Raw genomic sequence first — 7,025 nt, 5'->3', positions numbered from 1 at the left:
GCATGAGAAGCTGCTGCATCCATCAAACACAACCAGGTTCTTCTTGGGAAGGGATTCCTAAAATGAGGGCAGTGGAGAGTTGGACAGTAGTACCAACAAACATTTCTCTGGAGGTTTGTTCCTGTCAGCTTGGCCCGTTTCCTCTGAGCCCCTAGTGTGCACAACTGGTGCTCTGATTCTTGCTGTGGAGGCCTGTTAGCAGGTCTCAAATTATCTAGAGCTGTAGCAGTAGCATAATAGTCCCCGAGGTGAATTGTCTCATAGGTTATAAACTTCATATAAGAAAAGCCTAAAGTCATTCTTCAAATCTTTAGCTGTGCTCTGGATCCCTGTATTGTGGATTAACCACTGAGAGTCCCAGTGGGCAGAGCTCATACACATGTTCAGTTGTTTCAAGCAATGCCACAAGCACACAACTGTTAAAAGAATTATCTTATACAGATACTAACTCCTCACCATGCCCTCACACCTGTTACTTAGCTTACAAAATCTCCTTTCTGCTGATGGGAATAAAGAGCATTTGTTTTTTCCTCCCCTTTTCAGTAGGTTTCTGGGTAGGAGTTAGTTGTGCAGAAACAAAAATTAGACAATTTCCTGGCCTGATCTTGGTGTAGGAGGCAGGACCCACCCCACACTCTCTCTGGGCAGCTGCAACGCAGAGTAGATCAGCAAAACGCATCTGGGAGGGAGGGAGGGAAGTGTAAAGGCTCCCAGAGCATCCTCGGGCACTATAGCGGCACAGAGACATAAACCTGCCTTGAAGCATGCCTTGGTAGATGTTTACCCTCAGCTATTGGTACCACTGGACCTCAGAAATGAGGGATATTCATTTAAGAAACAGACCTCCCCGGGTAACCACCAATCCTTCCTTAAGCTGCTCTGTTACAATGCATAGAAGTGCATGAACCATAGGTCCCAAATGGAGAGTGCTTTTTGCATGCACCCTGGGATGTGGGAACATAATTCTCTCAGCTTTGGCAACCCAAATGCAACCTTACTGATGATCTGGACAACCTCTCCCTTGTAACTGCATCACAAGCTTTCCTTGGTTTTGTTTTTTTTCCCTTGGAAATAGAGGGCAGTGAGAAGATGAGATAAAGACAAATTGCAGTGCTGTGAGAGACAGTGGTTCCTCAGCAGATTTGCAGAAACTCTCCCAGGAGTGCAAAAGCTGTTCTCAGATCTCTGGTTTATGCTGGTGTTTGAGCACTTAGTGTATGTGATACTGCAAGAGTCACTGAATCCTAATCAAAGCAACTTTCAAAAAGAGAGAATCTCCTTGACAATGAATCTGGACACCAGGGGTTCAGGCATTTTCAACCCTGGCATTCAGCAGCTGTTACCTGGAGGGACTCCTCTAGGGGATCTGGTATTTCAGAGAACTCCTTTCAAAGCAAGAGCCAGTTGTTAAATCAGGCACGGAGGAGTCTGAATATTTATTCAACCTTAGCTCTGCCCCTTGGAGTGTGACACAGCAGCTCCCTATTGTGAACATCCACCTGCTGTCGAATTACCTGCTGCAGCTTGGACAGGGAGTTGTGTTCACAGAAATTCTAGGAAGCAGTTTTTCCTGTGTTGAAAACACCACACTCTGCTTCCTGGAAGCACAGAAACAGGCAAGAATGTATTTGGGCAATCTAGTTTCTTCCAAATATATGTACATCCCACCACTGCTGATAAAGAATTGCATTGCCTCACTAGGTATAAGCACAGGTTCTTGGGGTTTTTTGGATGCAGAAACAAAGATTCTTTAGCAGTTCTTAATTTCTAAAATCATTTTAGTTCATCATGAGTTGTACAAGGGTAAAATCTTCCAATGAAAATAGATGATCTTTGTTGCTGTCACTGCCAGTTTAGGACATGCCTTCTCACATGGGACACATGTCGGAAAAGGCAAAAAGCAACTTTATGAAAATCAAACCAAAACAGTAGGTGAAGTCACTTTTATTAATGTTATCTGGCTACCAGCAATACAGTGTTGAACAAACACAAGCCATTGATAAATGAATGATGACTAGCTCTTGGCCTGTGAAAGGAAATGCTTGCCTTATCATTGCAGTTGAGATGGCCCCCAATAATGGCTCTGGTTTAGTCCTGGAGGACACTTGCAGTATGTGGGATATTGTCAAAATGAAAATGTCATGGATGCTCATCTCCACAGGTGGTTGCACTCTGGTGTGTCCTGGGTTTTGCAGAACGTTGCAGCTGGGGCTTTCTGCTGCTCCCAAAGTGTTGGTGAATCCTCTTTGGTGAGGGCACCCACAGAGTTAAAGGTGTGTTCTTTTACCACTTGAAACCCATGCATGGTCTGAGCCCTCTTGTCTCCAAAGGTCTGGGAAGGAAATTGGCCTTAAATGGATGATCGAAGGCTGCCAAGCAGTTCACAGAAGGGGTTAATAGCAGAAGTGGTGTACTCAAGTCATGCCCACTGCAACCCCTCCTGCACAATGGGCTGGGAAAGTGACCTGCCTGTGTGCTGTCATGGGGTGCCTGTGAACCTGCTAGGAATTATGAGGGGGGCTGCATGTGCCCTTTTGAGGGGCTTTGCAGGGCTCAGGGAGAGTGAGAGGAGAGACTCTGCATTCTCTGGCCTGGAGCTGAGGCAACTCCCTGAGACAAAATGGTCTGGCAGCAGTGTACGTGCCCCCCTCCCACTGTCCCACCATCACAGGGACACATCTGGAAGAAAACATGCCTGAGCACCTCCAATAGAAACCCATTTCTGAGGGTTCTCCTGAGGAGAAACCCCCCTGATTTGGGTCAATGCTGCTTTCTGCATCTTGCAAACAGCTATTGTAAGGAAGTGACTTATTTGTGTCTACCACCTGAAACAAGTCAAACACCCTCCAAAATATCAGAGAAACCTCTGCCACCCTGAATTATCTGTGCAACCAACCCCCAACAGATCCTGCTCTAACAAGAGCATCCTGTCTTCCTTTTTCTCAGGTACAGGTCTAACAGTTAGTAGATATGGGAGTTCTTCTGTTTCAACAATATGATAATTCTCTCTCTGCCCTACTTCTAGGCTTTCTGACATTCAGAAAGGTCAATAGTTCAATTCCTAAAGGAGCTGAATACATATTTCTTTTGTATCTGAAGAACTGAATAAAACAGAGGGTGATTTTTATTTTTTTGAGACTGTATATTGGGGACGATCTAAAACTTTCTTTTATTCTAGTTCCTCTGGTATACCTGCAAAGAAGTTCTACCAGCAAAAAAGCAAAGAAGTTCTACCAGCAAAGAAGTTCTACCAGCCAACTGGTGTATAGCATCTGTTTTGTTCGTGGTTAACACACTTTTTAAACAACACTCCTTTGTGAAAACAGAGGATGTAGCATCACTGTGCTGTAGAGGAAGGCTGTCAAACTGTCCAGGGAGTTGGTGCAAGAAGGAGGAGCAGTGGAGAGTGCAAGAGGGTTCAAGCATGGGCTCGAGAGTCCCTGTGAACATACTCACAGCTGTGGCTTAGAGAGGATGCTGAGTGAAACTTCCCCAAGGACCTCTGTCTGAGGCTGAGAGGAGTTACTGAGTGCTGGTATGACGTGTGCCATGGAACTACCTATCCAGCCTGGAAACTGCTGCAAGCTGGAAGGAATTCATTTACTATGCCTTGATTTCTGTTCATCTGATTATGAATTTCCTCAAGAGCAGGTTGTTCAGTGCCTGTTGCGACAAAAATCTGTCCCCAGTAAGGTTTATGGTATCTTCACACACCAGAGTGAGTGTAGCCACAAGAGAGAGATGGTCAAAACATCACTTATGCTTGTTCAGACTGAGCAGGAAGGTGGAAAAATGGGGGTCACTCCATCCTAGTGGCTGTATGACTTGCTCTGCTTCCCTTGCATAGGTAAGAAGGAGAGAGGTTATGCCTACTGTTCTCACTCCAGTCTCAGCAGGCTTAACATCAGCATGGTGGTGACCCTAAATGCCAGGCAGTTTCATGAGGATGCAGATCATGTGCTGTTGTTTTAGCAGATTTCCCAGGTCTGGTCTCTGGATAAGAACTCAGTTCCAGGGGTTACCTCAAGAGAAGGCAGACTTTGCAAAGAAACTGAACTTACAAATTATGTATTAAAAATGAACTGTGTATTGCAGCAAGTGAATTGAAATGAATGCATTATAAATAATAAATAGAATAAATAGCATGTGATTTAAATCCTATAAATATAACAGAAGCGAATACTTGTGTACTGAACATTTTGAAATCTTGAAAATGTTAAAATACCACAGATGGGTAGCCAAACATTGCAGAGACTTCTGATGCAGCTCAATTTTTTTAACTTTGGTTTTACAAGAACTAGCCTGGATTGTAGGCAGTTTGAGGGTAAAAGCAAAAAAGAAAGTCTACATTACTTCCATAGCTTCTTACTGAAGACCACATTCTCTGGGCCCTCTTCCCTCTTTGATCCAGCTTAAACTGAAGGTCTTAATATAATACTCATAATCCTTCAAAGAAATCTAAGGCTCTGAAAGAAATGCAAAAATGTATTGCCTTTGCCACTTTCCTACTTCCCTTTTTAGTATATGCAGCTTGGGATTAAAAGCAGCTGCTCTTGGTTTTTGTTTGCACAACACCCAAATCAGCAGATTTGGTCCATCTCTGGGTTTTCTATATTCTGCTGAAAAGCCTCCATTTTCAGGCTACCATCAAGCTTGCATTCCTGCAGGAGCCCAGACAGAATCTGCATGCCCGAAGGCAGCAGCAGTGCTTTGTTCTTGCACCCTCCTTTCCCTCATGCCACTTCTGAGGGAAGAAATCTCTGCTTCCATTTGTATCATCTGGACCAGCTTGGAAAGCCATATATTCCCACTGCTTGTACAAACAGCTATATGGTAGTGCTCTCCATATCCCATTGCAGGGGGACTGGAGCCAGATGATCTTTCTTGTCTTTTTAAACCCAAACCATTCTGATAAAATGATTCTGTGATTTTACTGCAGTCCTTAAGCAAAATCTCAGGCACTCATATCAAAAGAACTGCTTCAAATGGGAGATCACTGTGCCCTAGAGGCTTTGTGAAATAAATTCCTGTTGTATAGCATAGTAAAACAAGAAGCTCTGAAAGCATTTCCCCATTGGTCCTACATCACATTTTTCTTTCCTAGATTTCCATGTAATCTCCTGTTTCCTACAAGCTTCAAATTAGGAAATTCTTTCTATCAAGAACATACAAGAAAGCTGCTGCTTGACCACAGCTCCTGAATTTAGAGATGTGTTGGTGTTCCTTTTCTGGAGCAGTCCTGACTGTTAATGGAGCATTGTGTGCCACTCAGTGCCTGACCCCAAGACTGGCCCTGTACAAATAATCAAAACTTCCCACGGAATAAAGTTCTGCTCATTCTGAGTGAAAAATCAGGTCCTTCATTAAATTTACTACCTTTTGCTCATGCTATTCTTATGAGAGTAGTCCCCAGATGGCACTGTTTGGCCATTTAATGTGATTATTTCTTGTCTGCTTTTTTTAAAGTTCATATGCAATGTAGTCTTCGAAGAAATGCCACAGATTCTCTCCATACAGAAGGAAAGGACTGCTTCCTAGAAGCCATGGCTTGATGATGGGATTATTTATTTCTTCTTTAGAGTCTCCCCCACAGAAATGGCTTCATTCTTTCTGAATGTCAGTGTTCCACAATTCTCTGCTCTCCAGGAGCCCCTTCCTCCTATGACAGATCTCCTCTCTTGACTTAGAGTGTCCTTCAAGTATTGCAAGCAGCAAGAAGCTGACAGCAAGGCCCTGCTCCAACCTGCCATCCTTTTTTGCAGCTCCAGATTCCATACTTTTACTGTCAAGGGTGTTTATGTTTCTTTCCTTTTTTTAATGTGTTTCTTTTTTTATGACTGCTTCCATTGTTAAGTCACACTTCAACTACTTATAGGAAAACCAAGGTGACTTTGATATGTTTTTCTCCAGAGTTTCAACCTGGTAAGGGACTTCTAAACTGTTAATAACTACTAAGATTACTACTGTTATGGTTTGAGAAAAAGCCAAAGAATAACTTTTCTTGTTGCATTCAGTGCTCAGGAAGGGAACCCAGAACCAGATAAAAACAGGGTAACATAATGGACAGAAATACCTGGGGAAGGATGCCATTCATACTGGCAGTGAAACCTGTTCTTGGGTGGAAAGAATTAAGTTCCTCATCTAGTAAGGAAAATTATGAGCTTCAGAAGGAAAGAATATGTCTATTCAGTAAAGTTGTGTTATCAGCAAAATGAGGGAGACAGATTTATAGGCACTCCGCTTGGGATTCTGAGGAATAGCTGATTAATAGAAGTCAAAGCTGATAGGTGCTGACTGCAATAGCCCATTTAGAGACAGGATTGATCTGTGCTGTCCTGGGGATGGTAACTAGTTTACATTATTATTAGTGATTTTTGGCACAAGAATTAGAACTGGATTATTTAAGGGGATGAGAGCAATGATACAATGTGAGCTTCAGTAATCCAAAGTGGTAAGATTATGGTCCTGAGAACCAGCAGCTAGAATCTTTGTGCTCAGCTAGAAATACATCAGAGGTCATGTAGGTGGAACAAAATGCATGACAGCCTTCCAGTTACAAAATGATCAGAGAATTGGTGGGGCACAGCTGGGAGAAGATCTTCAGATCTTCATGGCCACTGCCAGCACAGAGGAAAGAGACTCTTAGGGTCACTTGGGACCTACTGAGGCCTTCTTCAAACACCGTGGGCCGTGCTGGTCACTTGCAACATTGAAATGAGGCCCAGTGTGACAAACTGTAACCTAGGTGGGTGCAGCACAGCCAGAAAGGGTCAAAGTATGGTGACAGTTTTCTTGACAGAGTTACCAGTGCAGGGGGATGAAAAATCTGCTGGGAATGAGAGGAGCTAAGCTGGATGACATGAAGTTCTGGAATGTGAACAAGGGATCCTCAATATGCTGAGGGTGGAAATTCACAGTTTCCTAGTAATTGTAATTCATCCTCTTGGAACGACCCAAGAAGCCCAAATAACAACAACATGGATTGTGATTGGTTTAAGGAAGCCAGCATATAAGATGATAGGAAA

Source organism: Fringilla coelebs (assembly GCF_963513975.1).
Source record: "Fringilla coelebs genome assembly, chromosome: Z".
NCBI classification, from domain to species: Eukaryota; Metazoa; Chordata; class Aves; order Passeriformes; family Fringillidae; genus Fringilla; species Fringilla coelebs.
The sequence above is the reverse complement of the archived record's forward strand: the minus strand, read 5'-3'. Positions refer to the sequence as shown.